General features: G+C 37.2%; 1 long non-coding RNA gene across 2 annotated transcripts in view; it reads right to left on the bottom strand.

The window, feature by feature from the left end:
- LOC146324075 (uncharacterized) overlaps positions 1–20,668 on the bottom strand; it is a 92,757-nt gene extending 72,089 nt beyond the window's left edge. The window contains exons 1-3 of one of the 2 annotated variants that reach the window (XR_014771183.1): positions 20,528–20,668; positions 19,803–19,863; positions 7,069–7,208 (exon numbers count right to left, since the gene is read on the bottom strand). This is a non-coding gene — a long non-coding RNA (uncharacterized LOC146324075). The remainder of the gene's footprint in view (positions 1–7,068; positions 7,209–19,802; positions 19,864–20,527) is intronic. The other variant, XR_014771182.1, reaches the window with a different exon arrangement.
- Between the last annotated feature and the right edge of the window lie 2,143 nt (positions 20,669–22,811).

Below are 22,811 nucleotides of genomic sequence, written 5' to 3'. Positions count from 1 at the left end.
ACAACCCAAGGAAACATACTTTAAACTTAAAGGACCAGTGTGTAGGATTTAGAGGCTCTCCCCTTCCAAGCATGTAAAAGAGGTGTAGTAGGTGGCCACGAAACTCAAAATGTGAAATGTGAAAGGCCCTATAGCCGGTGATCATTTTTTCCATTCAGGGCTACTGTACAAAACCTTGCAGTGGATATAATATACATTCAGTTTCTGCTGTATTCTGCCAATAGATAAAAATCATAAAAAATAATAAAAATTCAAAGAGCACAGGCACAGATAATCCTAGTTCAAATTTATGTCCACAATTTTGAATGAAACCCTATATTATAGAGAGAGGTTTGATTGTTTGTACAGATTGTGTTTACACCTACTAAAGATCCAAACACAATGCCACAAGCCAGACCACCTCCTGATGTGGTCAGGCAGATATGATTACCATTTATACCATGCATTAACATGCATTTTTCCTTATCTGGATAACTTATCCCGATAGAGATCACATTTTAATACCAGGTGTAAATGGAGTGCAATGAACCCCATGTGATAGATTTAATGAGTAAACCAAATGGGTCTGAAATGGTAAATATTCTCTCTGTGTGCTTGAATGGCTATGTGGAAAATTCAAAATACGAATACAAAAACTTCTTAGTAACCTACTCTGCTTGAAGACATTGGCACAGAGTGGACAATGTCCCTCTAATTCATGCTTGTGCTTATTAAATAATTCACAACCCCTCATGTAATTGCACTTTTTAAAATCATTAATTCATAATAATTGATGACCTGAAGGGCCATGTCTGACACTATTAGCCCGGTGAATTCAAACACCTTGGCTGCCTAGCCTAGTGCAGCTTCATGGACCACTTTTTTTTTCTTCATGCCAAATTATTACTTTTGCTTTCCACACAGCACCCACATGCACTGAGAAGCTGTAGAACTGTCTAAAACACAACATCTTGTTTATGAAAACTCCTCATAACCTCACGTTCACCTCTGAAACTGAATTATTTGCCATCCAAAGTAATAAGTTGAATATTAAGCTTACTCTTTTAAACACATAATGCTGCACAATCAATTATTTCACAAAAATCTGGTTGGATCTCTCCTTTAGGAAAGAGACTGTTCTGTTGAAGAAGACAAGCCAAATACAGTACATTACTTACTGGAGGGAGCTGCAGCTCATTGCATGAGTAGACCTGAGGTAATAGTTTTTCTTTTCCTCATTTGCCAAAACAGATACAGACATTTTGGAACAGAATCCTACATTTCATTATTCAGATCTAGATCTGGATAAAGACAAAGAACAGCTAACCAGATGCATGCAGAGAATAAAACTATCCATCTATACAAATGTATACTGTTGTTTAAAATGTGGAAAACCCCCAAAAACGCTGGAGGTGAGGGGATTTCCTGTTTTTTATTGAAGCTCTTGCCCCCTCAGTTGACTCTGTGTGTCCCTACTGAGATGGGTTTATGAGTTTTACTTTGGGCCATAAATGTTCTGGCCAAAGCATTAATAATACATCATACTGTACACACTAGTTATACTTTATATGACAGAAAAAGAGTACAGTGGCAGTGGCAAAATCAGAACTGTCTGAATATGTTACGGGCATCATTTTACAGTCATTCAGAAAATAGATGAATTTTCAGCTGCTCTACATTTCTTGTTACAGCGATTTAATATTTATAATCGAAAGTGTGTCACTTTCGAGGGTTTTACTATCACTGTTGATACGCAGAACAGACAATTTGTTATTCTGAGATAATGCTTTTACCATGCCAATACCCACCTTGATACATCTCAGCAGATCTTTTCACAAGATACTGTAAAATATGCCCTTTGGTATAGCCTGACGTGCTCGCATGGTGGATGGAATCTATGGTGTTTTGAGTACCTCTCCTCGCTTCCTTAGGGGAACGATTTATACATCACACAATGCCAGAACCAGGAGAAGGCCTGACAGCCACAGAAATGGGAATGTCAGATATCTGACTGAGGTTTTTATGCCAGTTTTCTGGTTGTATTGAGTTCTGTGGTTTGGGCCAGGGAATACTGAGGCCTTGGAGAGATTCAATACAGACATTTTGTTGATGTTCTCAGAGATGGTCCGCTTGACATTTTGACACTACTTCTATTAGCTTAGACTATTTCCACCACTGGCCTGTCAGTCAAAATGAGAGAGATGCCAGAATCTCAAGTCTGAATATATAATAACGGTTGATTAATCATGCGTGAAGGTCCGTCAATTAATCACTATGGACCTTTATCAAATAACTAATTTTCATAAAATAATGCTAGAGTCAAATGAAAAATCTTAACACAATAGCTGTGTTCTGTATGACTAGAATTGGCATTTATGTTAGGGTAAACTGCCTCAGATAAGTAAGTGGGGGAACTGTAGCTCAAGAGGTAAAGCGGGTCGTTTACTTATCACAGGGTTGGCAGTTCAATCTCCTCTCCACATGTCAAAGTGTCCTTGGGCAAGACACTGAACCCTGAGCTGCTTCCCAGCCAATGGAGATGCACAAACCAGTGCATTCCTAATTGCCGGTCCCAAGCCTGGATAAAATGAGGAGGTTTGCATCAGAAGAGCATCCAGCGTAAAAAGCCTATGCCAAATCAAATATGCGGTTCATAAAATGATGCTTTGCTGTGGCTCCCCCTAATGGAGAGATGCCAAAAGAAGAAGAAACAATAGTCAGTAAGTCAGTATGACGCAAATGAGTGACATCCTTTTGCAACCATTGGCATTAAATTGGGTGAAAATGACAAATATGTGAGCAGGGACCAAAATTACCACCAGACACAAGCCAAATATAGCATGCATTAAGTTTTAAGTTTCAAACACCTGACCTGATGAAGACCAAGTCGCAGGACTCAACAATAAGGATTACCTGATTTGGGCCAGCGAAATGCCATGTTGGGTTAGTAAAATTGTTGGCATATCCATGAATTAATAAAGCATTTTACATTTACTAACTTACATTTACATTTACTGCAATCACTAACAATAAGCTTGACTATCTTTTATTTTTCCATCTAATTACTACCTCTATCCTTGAACACCACATTATTTTTTCCTTTTTGAATTACCATCGCTATTTTTTGACCAAGTGCACTTCTTAATTTGGCACCCTGTGTTTGAGGTGAAATTACATCTTTAAGGAGAAGTTCTGTGACACACAAAAAGGTAAAGACGGATTTGTATATCACAATAACTATTCCGTCATATTATCCAAAAGGACTGAAGTAAAGAAAAGGATTATGCTATGGGCTCTCAAGAGGTCTCATTTAAAACATTCCCACATAACTTAAGTGCATTCGTACTCCTAGTGATGCCTCTACAGTACATGCCTCTGCAGAACAACCCTGCAGTCTGTGGAAGCCAGTTCAGGGGATGGGGGATGGTGGCCATGGTGGTGTATACATAGGGGCTGGAATTATATGCAAGACCACCATTCTAAAGCATTTAACAAAAGGGCCCATCTAGTGGCGTAGCATGGCATTGAAATGGCAGTCTTGGCCTTGCATTGTTTGACACGTCACAAGATGGCAACACAGTATCTCTTTAGCTCCTAGAGGTCACGGAGGATGGATGCACCACTAATCTCTGACACTCACTCTGGGATGGGGAGGGGGGAATCGACACAAACTGGGGCTTTAGATAACTTTGCTATCCACCAGTGACCTCAAATGCAGAGACATCTCTGGGCCCACTGTGCTCTGTCAACCAAATCCTTCTTACTGCTTGGTGGCTTCAGACAAGGAGACGTTGCCCGCCCCACAAGGATAAATCCCGGCCAAGAACAGACTATATATTAATCTGATATTGTCTTTTTATTGTTTGGGGAATAATGCAGTGGAAAGCAATGATTGATCGGAGGGCTTGAGAGACTTTTATATTGTCAAATCGGTCCACTTAGAGATCCGAGGATGTTTCTCCGGGGGTATGATCTCACAAATCCGAAGAACAAAAGTGTCATCATGTACAAGTGTTCCTGAGTGTTTCCTCTCAACACAGAACAAAAAGTAGTAACACTGAAACCTGTCCATTCACTGTTAATGTATTATTATCGATGATTCCATCAATAAAATACATTGATCTTTTTAGGTGGGTTAGTCAATTTTGTTCATATAGCTTCATTTATTAGTGGTTATCAAATAAAAACCAAGACTTAAGTTAATTGTAATCTAGCTCTTTCAATTTAACGTTTTCTTGTTGTCTTAAATCCAAAGATATTCAGTTTACTATGATAATAAATGAAAAAAAGCTGGAAATCTCCTTATTTAAGAGGCTGACAAGAGCAAATAAAAATACTTTTACTTAACATATTTTGATAGTTTAATTCTTTGTTACCACTTGCCACTCTAGCAACCAAGGCAAGTGAGTTGCTAGATTTATTTGCCCATCATGGCATTTACCTCACCGTGGGCCCTGTGATATCAGAAAATGTTTCTTTCTGTGCTGCTCATACACCTTTGGTTATTATGCAGATTTAGGCATCAAATTAGTGAGTAGAGTTCACAAACTGAGCCCACGAATGTCCCCAGTACAGACTCCAGTGGATGGATAAATAGTGACCCAGCTGTATCTGCTACTGCACCCCATGAGGGAATATTATCAGAGAGGTTTGTGGTTTCATTGATTTCAAGACTGCAATCATCCCCATCTGATGTAGTGGGCTGTGGGAGGATAAGTGAGACCAAAGTCTGTGGACCAGCTCTGATTGACAGTGGGACAACTTTGGGAACTTCAGCAACAACAATCTACCAAGTGAGTTTAGAGAGTTATTTCCTGTAACCACAGGACACCAAATCATTGCTGATTTGTTCTAAACAATTGCCTAAAACTGTGTCTAATTACACTGTGTGTGAGGCAAAAAGTGCCCTCCAGATGTCCCTATTTGGTCTATTTATTTGTCTTTTATCTTTAAATGTATGTTTTTTCTTTGCTTTTGGTTTCTAAAAGCTGTTGTTTTGTAATTAGTATTCTGTTTTTAAACTGGTTTACATTTTCTTTCTCACTTTTGTCCAACCGAGCACATTCATGGGATGACCCCATTTCAATACTCTTCAGCATGCAACAAAAATGCATAAAGTACAAAACATCTCTAATGGCCCTCACTGGAAATTATCTCTGTACAAGTCTCTAATGGTGCTGTCAGGAGTGAGTTTCAAACCATTAAGCAATTTGCGGTGAATCAGGGCACACAAAAATAAATTGAATTCACACTTGCTGTGGTTGAAAGTTCTCAAGACAGATGGAGGGGAATATGCTTGTGCTGTTTTTCTGAAAGAATAGGCTCAGGGAAACGAAAGCACTACCATATATGGTTTTGAAAAAAGTCTTAATGAATGATGATGTTAACTGCAATGCCCTTTCCTCTTTTTAACCCACCATGACAGCATAGACATTTCAATCGACTATGTGAATACTAAAAGCAAAAAAAGGGAAAAAATCCATTGTCTCTCTTCATCCTTCATTCATCATGTGCGTATTTAGGTTTTAGGTCAAATTTAATACTGAAAATATGCCACAAAAGCCCTCAAAACTTTTGGCGCCTTGACGTCTTTATGATTACAGAGGGAGTTTATATATAGAGTACATGACATCCACCATGAAAATAAACATGATGAATTAATCAGTTGTGCTTTAATGGGTAAGTATTTATGGAACTGGATTCCAAAGCTTACTACGCCTGTGTGCTGTGTTGTGCCAGACCTCAATCCACAAACCTCTGGGAGCAGCGATGAGGATCCTTATTTGTGTCCTCTGGCATTGTTGTACTATTCTTACCGCATGTCACTAGCACAAAGAGAAAAGGCTTTGGAACTTTCTCTACAGCCTAATTTTCATTCAGAATAATTACTATATCAAATGTTGCTACAAAAGCTGACCACACAAAATACTTATTCTATGAAACTGTAAAAGAGATGACATGTTTAATTTTCCTGATGCAGGTTTTTTTTAGATACATTTCCCCTCCAACTGAGCTACTCTATCAACCTTATTATTTTTGCTATCAATATTAAACCGTATTCCTAGATGTCAAATTAAATGTTGTTCGAGAGAGGATATTGTTAATAATAAATTATAATAATAATAATGCAACAATTGATTCATTATTTATCACTCAAAATACAGTCTATTATTGTGTTAAACAAAAATACAGATTTAAATGTCTCGTAGCAGCACATGCATTTTTTAAATTTATGCTTTTTAGGTGGGAATTATTTTAACACTGCAATTATGACAAAAAATTGCTCTGTAATTTTAATTATTAATTTAAATAAAATGAAATAATATTTCAAGTTATTATTAATATAAGAGTAAGACCACATAATACGGTTAAAATTTCATACTGTTATTATTGTGACAGATTGAGACATAATTAAAAATTTTAGTGAGGATGCCCATTCCATTTTTGCATCACAATTTACATTTTCACTCAAAAGAATCACCTTAAAATCATCATGATGTGAGATTTGTTGGGGTCTGTAGCTAACAAACATGTTTTCTTACATCTGGAGAACAAGATTTAGGCCAGACCATCTCTGCAAACATTTTCCTTTATCAAAAAAATTGCAGCTTATGAGATTTGGGTATTGTAATTGGCCATATAGCGATTTCGATTAATTGTGCAGCCCAATATAATAGAAATAAATATCAGAAAAAACACTATGGAGGACAGTGAAAAATGAAACACATGGTAGCCTTTTTTGCAAAAAATATTATGTCAAGGTGCCCATCCCTTTTCCAAAATCGCATGCATGCACACACGCATGCACGTACACACAGCTAAGAGCAGAACACATTTCACCACCATCCCCTTTAACAACACAGCACAACAGGAGCAGCCCAAACGTCCTGCCTGCATTTTATCTCCCTATTAAAGACTCTGCCAGCAGCTCCTCACTAGTAATGAACTTCCTAAACTAACAGCAGTCACCCAGCTATGTGACAATATCACCAGTCAACACAAACAATCAATCGCGTCTGCTGCAATAACATTGAAAGGAAGTGCCTCCAATTTATCTTTATTAAATCAATAGGGATTTGATAGCCTTACCTGCAGTGGAGTGCTTTGCCCAGTGTTGGAGCTGTAAGTGTCTAGTGCATTGGGACAGGGGGAGATCTCTGGTTCACTTGTTGTTTGTCGGGGATGGGGTAGTTTGCTGTGTGGCTGGAAGCGACACTCCTAAGGGCCCACTGTGAATAGAGGTCAGGATAATAGACACAGTCACACAACAAAGACTGATAATCCTGTCTCGCCCCACAGCTCCCGTGTTGCAATCAGACATTTTAAGGGCAGTTAAGTTGCAGCGAGGGGCGGCTGAATGAACCGCGGTTAGGAAAGACTCCCAAGCTCCCATTATGGACAGTAACCGGTGTCAATTCGCAGCAATTAGACCACTCAGATGTGTCAGTAGACAGGCCTCAAATTAATAAATAAATAACGTCGACCACAAGTGCTCGCTGATATAGCCTTTTGAGTCATTTGAGTCTCCCAGTGGTCTATTTCAGTGCAGAACACTTAGTCCTTCAAAAAGTGACGAGGTGTACCTCCTCCTCCCCACTTATCCTGCATGACCTTTGAGTGAAAATAGTCCTTAGTGAGCAAGATGCTTAAATCTGCTTCCATTGGTCATCAGAAACATTTGTTTAAGGTGGCACAGATTCTTCTAACATAACAGCAACCAAGACCACTCAAGGACAAGGACTTCATTTGCAAAAACAGATAAACACGTCTTCCTCTTAAAATGAATAAACCAAAACCAGTTTCATTGATATTGCCTTGAGTCCACAATAAAAAAAGACGTGAGTTATGAAAATTAAACATTTGAGATATCTTTTCAAAAGAACCCAACACCTGTTTGATTGGTATTCCTTAGCGAGGAAAATAAATAAAAACTGAGATATCTGTTTTTGCGAATGAACCCTTGACTTCTTAATTCCTGCAGTTCATGAGTCGAATCTGACATGATCATTAGCTATAACTTGAAGCACTTATAATGCAACATTGAAGATAATCAATAAATGATGGCACAAGATACATATATCTCCCATTTGATATCGAAAGCTGTTGAAATGTTATGGACCAAGGTTGTTGCCTTAGGCCTGAGAGTAAAGGGGAGCAAAAGAGTAGCCTCAGGCTCACCACTGTGTTGCCTCTACAAAACAATGTTTTGTATGGGTTTTTTTTTTTTTTTTTTTTGAGGATCATCACAGTCTGGGGGACTGTGTCACTATTTGTTTTGTCTGAAGTCTTGTGAGGTCAACACAAGATGGAAGAGTTATTTCTTTAAGTGTTTCACTTTTTGGTTATAAAGTATATTACAAAAGTCAACAGCTCCTAAACAATTTGGTAGGGAGAATATGGTGACAACTTTGCTCTATTCTAGTTTGTTGGTTTAACAAGATGCTTGAAATTTACTGATGCTACTTGTTTTTGCAAAAAAGAAGCCACAATACTGTTTATGGATACTTTTTCCTCCTGTGTCTCATACAGACCAAAGCAAAAGGACACAAAGGAGAGCTTCTGAATTTGACTGGGAGCACTCAATCAAGAGGAAGTCATTACTTGGGAATAAGGGGTAGCTATGCTTTGCTGCCCGACTTCTGCTGAATACCTCACCTTTCAGCAATGCATAAATAATGTGCCAACTGTCTTTGATCTGTTGAGGGTGATAACTTCACAAGCACACGGACACCTTCCACTGATAGATGAGGCTCTGCCCTGTCCAAATATGTGTCAACAAGCATCACTCTCACACAAATGTACTGAGGAGGAAAATGAGAACAAAGGGAGTGCTCAAGATGGACAGAGGCTTTACAATGGCAGCGGACAAGAAAAACATGTGCACTGAAATTTCAGAAATGAAAACTAAGAATTTAAATGAAGAAACTAAACTGGTGATTTTAGACTGGGATTCTTCTCATGTACCACTGATTATTTTCATTATCAATTACTATAAGGAAGAAGTGCAATTAATTTTCTTTTGAATGTCAAACATTTGCTTGCTCCAGCTTCTTACATGTAAGGATTTGCTGCTTTTCTTTGTCATTAATATTGGTAGGCAAGGTGAAGAGGCTTTGGGTTTTGGACTGTTGGACAAAAGAAGCAATCTGTAGACATCCCTTTGGGCTCTGGAACATTTTGGTGCACATTTTATAGACTAAACAATAAATCATGAAAATATTCAGCAGATTAAGCAATAATGATAATAATCATTAGATGCAGCCCTGATATGAAGATTATTTTCTTGAACAGTCGTTCATCTGTTAGTCTTTAAAATGTCTGGGAATAGTGAAAATCGTCCAAAACAAAACATTGCAAAACCCAAAACTATTCAGTTTATAGTACGTAGAAGATCAAGCACTTATTTACATTTGAGAAACTGAAACTGGGACATTTAACCTTTGTCCTTAATGGACTTGGAATGTCTGGCAGAACTGATGATCAACTATTTGGCAATTAACTTTTTCAATGAACAGTTTATATTTCAACTTTTGTATTTATTTTTTAAAAATAGTATCAAGATCCTTGGGGAGTAATACCATTATTGATATATTTGAGTGAAATGTGTGGTTAATTGTCTTCTTTTCTCTGAGCAGAAACAAATCACATTAATGGCAGCCGTCACTTGCCTCAGTGGCCGTAGAGGACACTTCAGACTGTGATTCCCCCCAAGAAATCACAGAAGGCTGTAAAAGCCTTCTTCTGGGTTAGCAGGACAGATTGTGTGACTGTTCCTGGACAGTCAGACACCCTGACACAGCTGAAAAAGGAAGAAAAAAATAACATAGTAAAGTGAGCACACAAAGCTCTCCTCTGAGAGGTCAAAGCGAAGAAAAGTCCCCCTTTCAGACAGAAAGAAAAACAAAAGCCTGTGTGACTTTCAACACGCCTGCCTGCTTTAACCAAAGTGCCCAAACTGTGTGAAATGAAGGGTCACCATGGAATAATGGTGATATTAAAAACTGTTATAATTGCCTCTCATTTCCATTTCAGATTTAGGCTGTGAAAATATGACCATTAATGGCCCAGCCCTCACTGAGGCAATTTATTTAATCCTTATTCACCGCTGTGAAGTGGTGAGGAAAGTGAAAGTCACAAAGAGACTGAAAGTCTGTTTTTGCCTCATACGTTTTTTTTATATTTCATGATACAAATACTCCATTTTTTAAGTCCAAAACTATGCAGCAGAATATTTTGTACAACCAGTCCATTAGGAGCTCTACTGCAAAGTCCACAAGAGCAAATGCATCTTTAGTTCTCTCTACATAGCAGGGAATGAGGCTGAAAACAGGTTGGGTTTAGCCCAGGGAACTTATTAGCAGAGCCTCCCTGGTGGGTGAACTTCCAGGGAAAAAGGGAGAGAGGCTCTTCTTCTTCAGAGTTGGCTGTAATGCCATGAGCATCCTCTGCTGGTAAAGAAACACTTCAAACGCCCAGCCCCTAATGAAACACACCAGAGAGGCAGTATACTAATTAATACACAACCTGCATGAATAACCCATATGTGTGTTTATTCTCAGTGTTCAATCTTACATTATAATCATATCTTACACTGCAGATTACACTAATGAACACATACATTAACTCAGGGGAATAGTTGGTTCAATTCTACTCAATATTGTGATGTATGCAGATGACAGTGTGTAAAACATCTATTTTTATGCAGTTTTCTTTTCCTCTAATGTAGACTGCATCTGCAGAGGCGGGGGAAATAAAACCAAGCATTATGTATGAGCACTTTAGTTTGAATGTGCTAACAGAGTAAATAAAGTAAGTGGTCGAGATTGCATTGCCATATTCAGGTAAAAACCTTGTAACGCCAATCCCAGGGCTTCCTTCATGACTGCAGTTAACAATGACTTTATTATTGATTAATCTGGCAATAATTTTTCTATGCAATGAATCACTTGGTCTCAGAAATTTGCTTGGATCAATTTACTATCACAACCTGCTTTGCAATGATGCTTTCATTTTTTCGTGTGTTATAAAGTTCTGCTCAAAATGACAGAAATAGCTTTCTGTCTTTGGGTCAACAAGAAGGATAAAACTAATTTAGCTGTTAGACAGACAAATGGCATGCAGATGCGCACATCAAGAGCACATACACTTATATACAGTGAACTTAAGTTGGGACAGCAGGGAGGGACAATCGTTATGCACTATGGTCCCACAACCCTGACAAATAAGTTAGATGAGAGCCTAAGCATATAACAGCTCACAGCATATAATGACTGTGTGCACAACATGACCAGAGCTGACAGTGTCGCTGTTCACCAAGTATGTTCAATACTAGGGCTGCGACTAATGATTATTTTCGTTACTGGTTAATCTCTGTTATTTTCTGGATTAATCAATTAGTTGTTTTGGTTCAGAAAACATCAGAAAATGGTGAAAAATGTTGATCAAGTCATATCCTCACATAGCTTGTTTTGTTCACAACCCAAAGATACTCAGTTTACTGTCATAAAGGACTTAAGAAGCCAAAAAATATTAACATTTAAGAAACTGAATTTGGACTTTTTTTCTTTAAAAAAAAAAAAAAAAGAAACCTCAAAACAATTAATTGATTATCAAAATAGTTGATGATTAACAGTTGACAACTAATCAATTAATTGACTTATCATTGCAACTCTATTCAATACTGAAGAAAACTCAGACACATCACACAGATACATAGAACCAAATACAAGGAGAAGCTCATGATACCACCATACATAGTACATTTTTTGTTGTTGTTGTTTTTCAGTTTTTTTATATTTAAAGTTCAACAAAATCTGCTGTTCAAAATGTTTTTTTGGTTTATGGTGTTTCCTAAGTCAATGAGTAATCATGTTAAATAATCTTGATCAACATTGAGCACAATAATCGTGATTATGATTTTTGCACTAATCAAGCGGCCCTGCACAAAATAGTTGCTGAATCACCTTCTGTTAATCAATCACTGCAGATCTAGTGTCCTTGAAATATATGGATCTCTGGCATATATTGATCACATAACCCGCAGTTCTGAGTAACTCTGCACCACTGTCTAATCAACAAACATGTTTGTCAATCCAAAATTTTGATTTATTCTGATCATCCACAATACATGGTACATTGTCACATTATTATGATTATAATGTTTTTCTCCGAGAGAATGAACAAGCATGAATCAATGATCATTGATCATCATGATCATTACTACTTATTGTGAATCATATCACTATTGTAATATCTATGAAAATAATAAATATTTTTTATCATATTTTTCAGCCCTATTTAAAAATATCTCAAAATTCTATTTTTTGTTGGGCTATAATTTGTAGAATTAACCCAACACTGGCAAGATGTGGCAAAATATTTTCAGCAATGCCAGGCAGTAAGCGGTCAGCTTTCCAAACAAACCAAATGTCTTGCCTGAGGGTCCAAAACTGTTCAAAGCAGAATCACATTACTGCTCTCACTCAGTGTCAAGTCCCAGCTCACAACAGCTTTGTAAAAAGAAGTCATAACTTTGGCAAAATATTCCCAAAACAATCCTGCTTAATAGACAGAGAATAGTTCCAAAACTTTTAGTTTTAATATTTCATTTAAAAAGTATTGAACAAAGATATTCCAAACTACAAAGAAAATATTACTTGTGGTGTTTTGGTAAAGAATAGATGATATCTGTCTGTACACCAAAAACAAGAACAAGACAGACTTGGAGTTTTGCAGCTGTTGTAACATGTACTGTATTCCCAAGATCCATGGCAGAAAAGCAGCTTGAGCCATAAAATAGATTGCTGGGCCGATGAAAAACCACCATGCGGGTACAATAATAACTCATTGTCCACAGATACATGGGTTGTAGTGGTAATCTTCAGATCTCCTCAGTGAGGAAATATAGATATTTGTAAAAGCACTGAAGGGATTAGGCAGGGTTTTCTACCTCCTGCGGTACATGGCCTGAGTCATGCTGGGAGCACCAGGAGCTCTGTGGAAGTCTGTTAAGGATGGAGAGGATTTGACCTAGCTGCTGCATTATTCTGATATGACCCAAACAAAGCCATCAGCATGAGACCGGTGTAGGGGGTGCAGTCTGTTTCTGTCTCCTACCCTTCCTTTTTACAATGAAGATGAATATATTGACAGAGAACTTACAAGGAAATCTCAGTTATGTTTAGCAATGATTTGAGAATCATAATGAAACTGTATTGCACAATAAGTATATTATTAATATTTTATATACAGCATAATTTAGAGTACACATGAGGACTGTAATTTACTTATAAAGACTATGAGATGAGAGTTATTTTAAAAAAAAGTACAGCAGTGTTTTGAACAGGCTTTTCTCAAACCTATTAGTTCACACTGCTGATGTACACATACAGCTATTAACCCTCTCAGTGATTCTCATGAGTTAATTCCTAATGAAAAATAAATTGAGTTGCTCCCTACACTTTCATAACATTTCCTCCTCAGAATAAATGGGCTCCTTTATGAGAAAAGACACACTGTTGTTAATGATTTTATAAGCAGGGAGCCCACCTGACATCCTGTTTTCTATTACTGTTCTTTATTCAATTTGCAGGGCGCGCTGCAGGTGACCTAACCTATAAAAGGGCACTCCAAATTAAATTATCAGAGCTTCTTGAAATTTTATAAATTCAGAATCGGCCTCACAGAGGGATCTCATACCAGAAACTAATGGCTTCACCTTTAGCTTTGCATAAATCAATTGCACCAAAGGTTAGAACACATCATGCCAGAATGTATCAATGCAGTTTTTAACATCATAACATGTAGTAATTTTGGAAGTGTGAATGGCAGGTGAATGAGGTCATATGTAGGAAAGTTTGCAGAATTGTGTGTCCTTCTACACACGTATGACCACTGAGTCTGTCTTGTAACTAAGACTATCATTATTAGGGCTGAAACTTATTTTTATTTTTATTGTTAATTAATCTTTGATTAATTTCTCAATTAATCGCCTAGTTGTTTGGTCTATAAAATGGCAAAAAAAAAGTTGATCACAAGCCAAAGATTACATCCTAAAATGTCCTGTCCCATTAATTTAACAATCTATTCATAATTACTTAATTGTTGCAGCTCTGATGACAATTCACAGCTTAAAAAGCTGTTGCATTATCAATATTAATTAAAAAATGATCGTAATGAGCTTTTAGTTTTAATGATAGATATTCAAGTCAGAATCTGAAATTCTCTCTATGTTTTTTTTTTTTTAACTCTCCACCTCTGTCTAATTGTGGCATCCTGCGTGTGCGCAAAGAAAAACAAACACTGACATTTGTCAGGGCATTAAATTAATGATCCGTTGATCACGAGTTAAGATTCAGTAGTCTAATAATGGCAATAGTCATGAGTGCTAAAAAAAAATATTAAAATCAAACTGAATACTGATCTTCAAGTCAAACCATTAATTTAAACAACTGTGACACCCCTATTCAAAACTGATACAGGCTTTGAAGTCAAAACATGTACACAAAACAAATAATTATAAAGAAAATATAAACATGCTTATAATGCAGACTTAAACAAATTAAATAGAATGCAGAAATAAAGCTGAAAATAAATAAGTGTGTCAATTAAGCAGGAAAATAACCATTTGCAAAGAAAAGAGAATATAAAAGTGGATTTTTCATATTATTTAGATGCAATTTACTGTTATGAATCTCCACTACAATTGGACTAAATGCATTTGCCAAAATTGGTTTTGATTATATGATTTTGATGTTTATTCAGCAATTATTTCAACTCGAATGCTGTTGAAAAACTAAATATAAAAGCAATACTGATCATTTTATTTGGTGCAGCTGTGAAAAGTGACAGAGTAAAGCTTTGTCACCTCAATAGGATCCCCTTTATCCTTGAAAGAACACGAGTTCCTTCCAGTGTCATTTGGTTCCAGTCGGTAACCTAACAAGAGGTTGGTGGCAGGAAAAAAAGGCCCAATCAGTAACACTTGTTGCACCTGAGAACATGGAAATTTTAGACTTCTGTGTTTGAGAAAATGGAAAACATTGTCTTGTAAAGAAGTCGGGAATATGGATAGGATCATTCAACTGTGTTCAATCTGAGTCAGGACAAATTCTTTTATGAAGCAGTCAAGCGTGAAGGAAATTCATTTGTAAATTGCACCCGATCTTTGGAGAAATTGCTCCTTTTTCAAATTCAAGTCCAGATGCAGAATTGACACAGAACGAAGTCTATTTCATATGTACATCTGCACATTGACTTCTGAGTAAAGTATAGAGCATTTCAATGTTAGCCAATAGTGCAGTGAGCACAAAAATCAACTGTTAACAAGTAACTTTCCACTTTAGTAATATACTTCCCTTCTTAAAAATCATGCCAATCATTAGGACATATTGATCGTAATGTTCGGGACAGAGGGAGGAGAAACAGGCATCACCAAAAAAAATGTGTCAGCAGTATTTTTATTTTGCCTAATGGGTATGTACATTTTAAAAAGCATATTTTATGTCTACCAGTAGGCCATCATTATAAAATAAGACATAATAATATTATAATTCCACTACAGCAGTGACTTGAAGTTCTCTAGGTGGAAAAAAAATTACCAGTTAATCATTGACCATAAATTAAAGCTAAGCCTTGCACTGTTTGCTGATCCTCAGCCATACCTTCACCAGCAACAGTGACACCATTGGGGGTTTCCTACATCAATCGTGGCTTCACTACCCTCTTGTACATAATGATGTCACAAGGGGTCTAATCACCAAAGACTTTACACATTTCTTATCCAGATTGTGCACACGTCAATTAAAAATATTTTGCACACTCAGAATGAAGTCTCACCTGATTGAATTGACGTTAGGACCCCCTCAAAAATGAGATGCTACATGTCAAGGGGCTATCCTTCAATAAATTCAAATATGATGCTATGTCCATTTCATGAGCACAATCTACACCTTTACTTGAGTCCACTGATTCAAGCAAGCAAATAACAACATAAATGATATGATATTTCACACACGAATAGAACAGGTGGCTATCTATAATAGAGTGAAGCTGTTGTCAGTAGGGAGAATGACTCATGCTGATTAACAAGACATTCATTCCCTTCAGTCAATAAGCTTGTTACCTCGTTAGACCTTCTCCTCCTCCTGTAAAATTAGACATCACTGCAATATAGAAAAGCAGCCTCCAGACAGAAGTGAACAGTTGGCTATTGAGTTTCCTGAATTCCCATTAAGAAGTTAAGAAGTGTACATCAATGTTTAACCTTAAAGAGAAAACCGCGATGCACTGATTACTATTCCCACCTCTAATTAAGTGGGGCATTTACTTTTTCCACCCCCACTCCCGCAAAAATTACACACCTGACAACAAAGGGCAGACGTGACCCCTGATCACCCTTAGTAATTATGCAGTTTGCCTCTTTTAATTGTAGAACATCATTTGCAACAAGTTCTCATCCCAGTTCGTCAAATACCGACCCTGCTTAAGGTACCCTTCAGCAACTGTAGATGCTGCCAGAAAGCCTTTTTAACACGTGGTTAACATTGTAAAATGGTTCCATTTTAGTCAGGTTGAGGCAACAAAACTATTTGGTTAGATGTGTGAAAAGATTGTGGTTTGAGTTAAAATAATGATGTTATGTTATATACAAACGTCTTAGGCTGCAGGTAATGATTATTTTCATTATTATTTAATCTGCTGATTATTTTCCAAATTAATTGCGAATTATTTAGTCTACAAAATGTCAAAAAAATATTCCTAACAACTTCCCAGAGCCCAAAGTGACCTCTTCAAAATTGCTTCCCTTGTCTAATTCACAGTCCAAAACCCAAAGACTCCTCATTTATTGTCACAAATGACAAAGAAAAGCAGCAAACCCTTACATTTAAGAAACAGGAACCAGAAACTGGCTGACATTTTTGCTTGAAAAATTACTGAAATTATTAACCAATTATAAAAAATGTTGACAAATTGAAAATTTAAATTAGTCAATCAAAATTTTATTTCAATTACTGATCAATTAAGTGTTGCAGTTCTATGTGATGCAAGAGATCCTAGTCACAAGATGAAAGTCTCATGACACAAATCATGTGATGGTGGAAATTCTGGCTCTTTTTCTACATTGAAGCAATGTGTCTCATACAGTCTCCAAAGGGTACCTTGTGAGTCCGTATGAGTTGCCAAAGGGCATAACAAACATTTGGTATCTGACAACTTGGGAATGAGAAGAGACTGTCATTTGTTAATTATTGGCATGTATACCAGCAGATGAATATTCTATGTGAAAGAGGTTCCTTTATAAGACAGGACAGTGAAACAGAAGGTTAAACATTCAAGAAACACAGCAGTGTTTCCTCTACATTCATTTAGGAGTGGCGGCCCGCCACTCCTTCAAATTTCTTTCTTTTTTTTTTTTTTTTTTTTTATTGTTGACGCAAATACACCACCGCGGCATCTCTCCACCTTCAAAACAGACTCCTGTCGGGTACTTGCGAGCACTAAGGTAAACTGCAGATAACTATCTTGCTCAGTATGGAAATATACTTGTGCGTGCTCATTTGCATGATGCTAGCGTTGTTTGGGGGGCGCGGTCGTCAAGCACGTCAAGCACCTAGGCGACAGGGCAGAGTCAGACAAACGAATTCCCGAATTACAAATAAACAATAAAGCAGTGAATTACCGGCCGGAGAAGAGGTAGACGTAAGTTATTAGCTTGAGATAACTCGACATAGATTTTACAAGTTAAACAGACGTTCACAATATGTTGACGACCAGCTAACGTTACGTAACTTATTGGTATTTTAAGTTAATTTGGCCTGGTGCCAACTCAGTGTCGCTAATGTGAGTAAACTAATTGATAGTATTAGGCTAACGTTAATATCTACACACCATTATGTAACAACTGACTGCATTTTTCAGATGAGTTTATTGAAATATTTCTCTAAGAAGAGAAACGGAATGCCTGCCCCCGCTGCTGAAAAAAATCCTAGAGGAAACACTGCACAGAATTCGGAAAAAAACACCCTCTGTGTGACTGTACTTGCAAAGCCTACCAGTGTTATTAACTCAGTACCAACTTGAGTTTGACCCTGTGAAACTAATCTAAGGGGCATCAAGCAATATAAGAAAAAAAAATAACATTGAGCCACATTCTTTTTTTTTTCTTATAAAAGAACTGCAGTCCTCAGCTGAGTGTTAGCTTTTCATTATGGATTTTGTGTTGGTCATTTGCACAGTACACCAAGTCCAAACCGCAGACCGAGACAACTGACCCCATTCCACTCCAACATAATCACACACAGGAACTTTGATCTGACGACCCATCCAATTACTCTTACAATTACGACGAGTGGTTTCAAGCGTGTTATCAAAACCTGACAGATATTTCCAGGGACATCCACTTTGACTCGAGAAACAATTTAGCAAATAGTAGCTTCACTGGCCTTGAATGCTCCCAAGTAACAAATGGAAATGCATGGCCTCGAAAAAACCTTGCATCTCTTAAGCTTAACTTGGTTGAAGAACGACTGCTTGTATGCTGGCTGACTGTTTCTGATATTACTCTGTAAACAGTATGAAGGCTTTTGGACACTTGTGGCTCAAAAGCTATTTGAAAAATCAGTGAATCAAAGTTTTGAAAGTCCAGCTACTTCCACCAAATCATCCATACACTACAAAGGTATATTTCAGAACTGCTGAATATTTGATTTATTATTACTCTGTAAGTGCTGAATGACATTTGCCCATCATGTCCTTGGTGGCAATGCATGGGAAAAAGGCTAAGCTTACAGACTTTCTATGTCATTTCAGTCTAGTCAAATGCCTTTAAACTACCGTTGCAGCAACATTTAAATTAGGACTTTAACAAAAAAAGATAGTTCAACAAGGTCAACAAATGGTAAAACTGCTTATTTAGAGTGAGCTATAAAACATTAGGCCCTTCCCAGTACCAATGAAATATAACAGCTGTGTTGCACATTTAGAGGCTGAAGAGGAAAATGCTGTCTGCTGCTCCATTCCGAATGTCCGGATGTGAGAGGAAGCAGACCCTAACCTGTCACCTGACTAAATCTAAGGGAACAATACAGTGTGTGGGTGGTGAAGACACACTTACTGCAAAACAACACGTTAACATCGCGAGTTGTGATGGACTTCCTGTCTGCCTGCACATCAACAGTAGAGACAACAACAAGGCAAAACTAAACTAAAGGTAAAACTAGACAGCTTAACTATGTCATGTTAGAAAAAAATGCTGTTTCACGTTATATGCTAAATGCCATATGAAATCAAATAGAAAATATCACTAATTTGTTCACTTACATAACATGTTCTTATCTTCTAAATTTCATGAATTGTAACGTGTATCTGAAATTACTCACTCGTTCACTCATTCACTATAAACACTTGGGCTGCAACTAAAGATTACTTTCATTAACAATTAATCTGCAGATCATTTTCACAACTGATCAATAAATCATATAGTCTGTAAAATGTGAAATGTGAGAGCCTAAAGTAATGTTTCCAAATTGCTTCTTTTCAACAAACAACAGTCCAAAACACATTACACTTAATTTACTATCATAAATGACAGAGAAAAGCAGCAAGTTCTTACATTCAAGAACCAGAACCAGCAAATGTTTGACATTTTTGCTTGAAAAATGACAACAAAGGATTAAATCATTAGCAAAATGTTGGCAATTAATTTTCTTTCAATTGACTTATTGAGTAATCAACTAATGGTTGTAACTCTGATAGACAATAGCGTAATGGGATAGTTCAGATTGTTTGAAGTGGGGTTGCATGAGGTGTATTAAAGTACTTACAGCAGATGGCAGTCATCACACCTGTAGTTCAAAGAGGCAGCGAGAGTGTCCATGGAGGAAGCTAACAATACAAAACAAAACAATATATTTTAGCCACCAACAAAAAGGCCCACCTAAAAGAATTAATATGAGTTCACTTGTATGCTTAATCTACAATACAGCTATACTGATATGAAATAGTGGTGTAAACACAGGTGTTACCAGTGATATTAAAGTAATTAAGGTCCTGTTCAATAACAGCAGCACCTTGGCTCTCTGACCTGAATGAAACTGAACTTTAATTACTATCCCATGTAACACCTGTGTTTACCCAATTATTTCATGTCAAAATGATTGCTGTGAAAAAGGTCTCTTGATTAAACAGATAAATACCCCTTGAGCCAAGCCTCACTATTCCTGTCATAATGTGAAATCTAATACTAGCAACATTATTTTTGACAAACAAGCATCTGTTTGTTGTGTGTGGTTATACTGTCTGCTTACTGAATTTACAGTGGCCATGTTACACTGTTAACTTAATTGAAATTAAGTTAATTGAAATTAAGTTAACATGACTAACTGCATGGGTCTAATCCTGTTTTACCATCACAAAGAGCATTAACCTTAACCAGTGGATTTTGGCAAAGTAATCTAACTACATTACCTCACTCCTTTTTTAGTCGTACAAGTTATTCACACACAGAAACACTGGTCAAGTTAGCTTTTACAGAGTGTTTTAGATTTACCACCTTCTAACACGATGTTCAAACGTTTCTATTCGGTCCGTTTCTGCTGTTAAAACAACAACAACAAAAAACATCCCTTGATGTTCTCCACTTCATTTCCTCTGTGGCAGGAAAACACACGACAAAACAAACAAACAAACAAACTCAAAACTCCCAAGCCCTGGATTTTGTGGCTACATTTCTCTCATACTAGTATCCGGTTGCATTTTTTTACAGTCCGGGTTACGCCAGAAAGTGGAGCACTTAAAAGCCGTGTCTTGGCGCAACAGTCGTAACTAGTTATCTTGGTGACATGGCTCCTCCTCACAGCTAGCTAGCTAGCTGATTAGTAAACGGCTGTAACGGCTAAAATGATTGCAAGCAGAGCACATTCTGGCATTAGACAGCCACAAATAACGTTAGCTCTCCAAGTTCCTAGTTTCACTGTACTGTACTGCTACTGGGACTAAAAGGTAAAAAATATTTTTTTCAAAACCTTACCTCTGTCTCCTGGTTACTAACTGCAAACAATTCCTATATGGTGGAGCAGTATGTACTTTCACAAGGAGATGAAGGTTAAATTAAAGTGGACGTCCTAGCACTTTTAATAATGCTGCGTTTGGACAACGGGAAAGGTCGGAATTTTCACGAAACTTAGAAACTTCCCATCTCAAAGCATTCCAGGTGCACAACGCCAAAATAAAAATCACGGATGACTGAAAAATTGATGAGCTTCTTAGTCAAATGTAAACTCACTTGAGCCCTCAGCAGTGCAGTCTTCTTGCATAAACGGCACAGGGGAGGTAAAATAACACGTGAGGTAATTATACGCTATTTTACACCACATAATAACTCTGGCGACATATGCTGGCGTCAGTTTGCGTGCAGAACATGGTATGTAGGCTATTATGTTGGGCTTCCGTAGACGGATTTAAGTTAAAAAGTTAAAACTGTGACATTATAATGTGTTTTTTCTTGTAAGAGGATGGAAAAATCCGACCTCCGAGTTGACCAGAACGCAGCATTCTGTAAACTGTTAACACTGTGGACTGTCCCTCATCTAAAACGGTCATGGTTCTGCAAAGGCAGAGCACTATTGGTCAGCAGCTACAAAATCCACCAAACTTGAACTCAATGCAAAAACATTTGCAAGGATTTAATTGTTACTAAATCATTTTGCTGCAATTTTTTTTAATGTATGTGTGACGCATGTGTGCAATATTTAATACTTGCGGTTATGCATGTGGGTCCCTGTATGACCCCTACAGAATCTTCAATTTTGCAATTGAAAATGCTCTTATAGTTTATTTGGACTGATATGCATTTTTACGCAGTGCACAAATTTCTGTCTAGGCAGTAACAAATACTATCAATTAAATCCTTCCAGTGGGTGAGTTTTCATCTCACTTTCTTTAATGTTGCAAAAATATTGCTATATTTGCAAGAAAATTATAAAACAACTGGAGTAATTATATTTACAATCTATCATCTTACTGGCTGAAATTGTTGCTTTTGAACTACAAAGCAAAAATTAGACAAAATTACATGGTTAACCTGTCCCTTTCATTTCTTTATTTATTTGTGTTATCTTATTAATAATTAGGTAATAAAAGACTTATCATGTCTCTTATTTCCTAGGGTGCAAAGCTTTGGTAAACACATATTACTGTTCACACAGATTGGTCAGCTACTGTACTGTATGTTGTTAGCTGTTGTTTGATTTACACTGCAGTAGGCCTATGAGTATTGTTACATAAAAGCAGCTTTAAAGGACTTTAAAGGAGGTATATAATCACCTGAAAATAATAATTGTTGTTTTGATTTCCTTAGAATGAGCCGTCTGGGGCACAGGTCATGCATGTATTAAAGGAGAACTGGATTGGAGATGGCCCTGCGTTCCTTCCTATGACAGCTGCTCAGTGACGTCAGGTTCCAGGTATAAAATTACCAAGATCTTCAGTATAAGCTTTTGCATCTTGCAGACCACAGAGTAAGTGCTAGACTCTGCTAGGCATACTGGCTAACTTTGAATGATTTGATTGTTCAGCTCATCTAGGCTTTCCAAACATTCCTAGATGGAATGGATCCGATCCTGATATTGAAATTAGTCATTTTGCAGGGGTTTTGACCCTCAAAAAAATCTATCCACTGTTTTACAGTTGTTTATTTCACAGTGTAAGCTTATGGGAAAATATCTTTTTGGTATGACCACTACGTCAAATTAATTTTTAAGCCCGTCACTCTTCTTGGGGTCTTGGTGCAAGTCCTCTTCTATGAAGTCCACCATGTTGCAGCCCTGAATGAA

This window comes from Lutjanus erythropterus, chromosome 7, assembly GCF_056507025.1.
Source record: "Lutjanus erythropterus isolate fLutEry1 chromosome 7, fLutEry1.hap2, whole genome shotgun sequence".
Lineage (NCBI taxonomy): Eukaryota > Metazoa > Chordata > Actinopteri > Lutjaniformes > Lutjanidae > Lutjanus > Lutjanus erythropterus.
The sequence above is the reverse complement of the archived record's forward strand: the minus strand, read 5'-3'. Positions and strand labels throughout refer to the sequence as shown.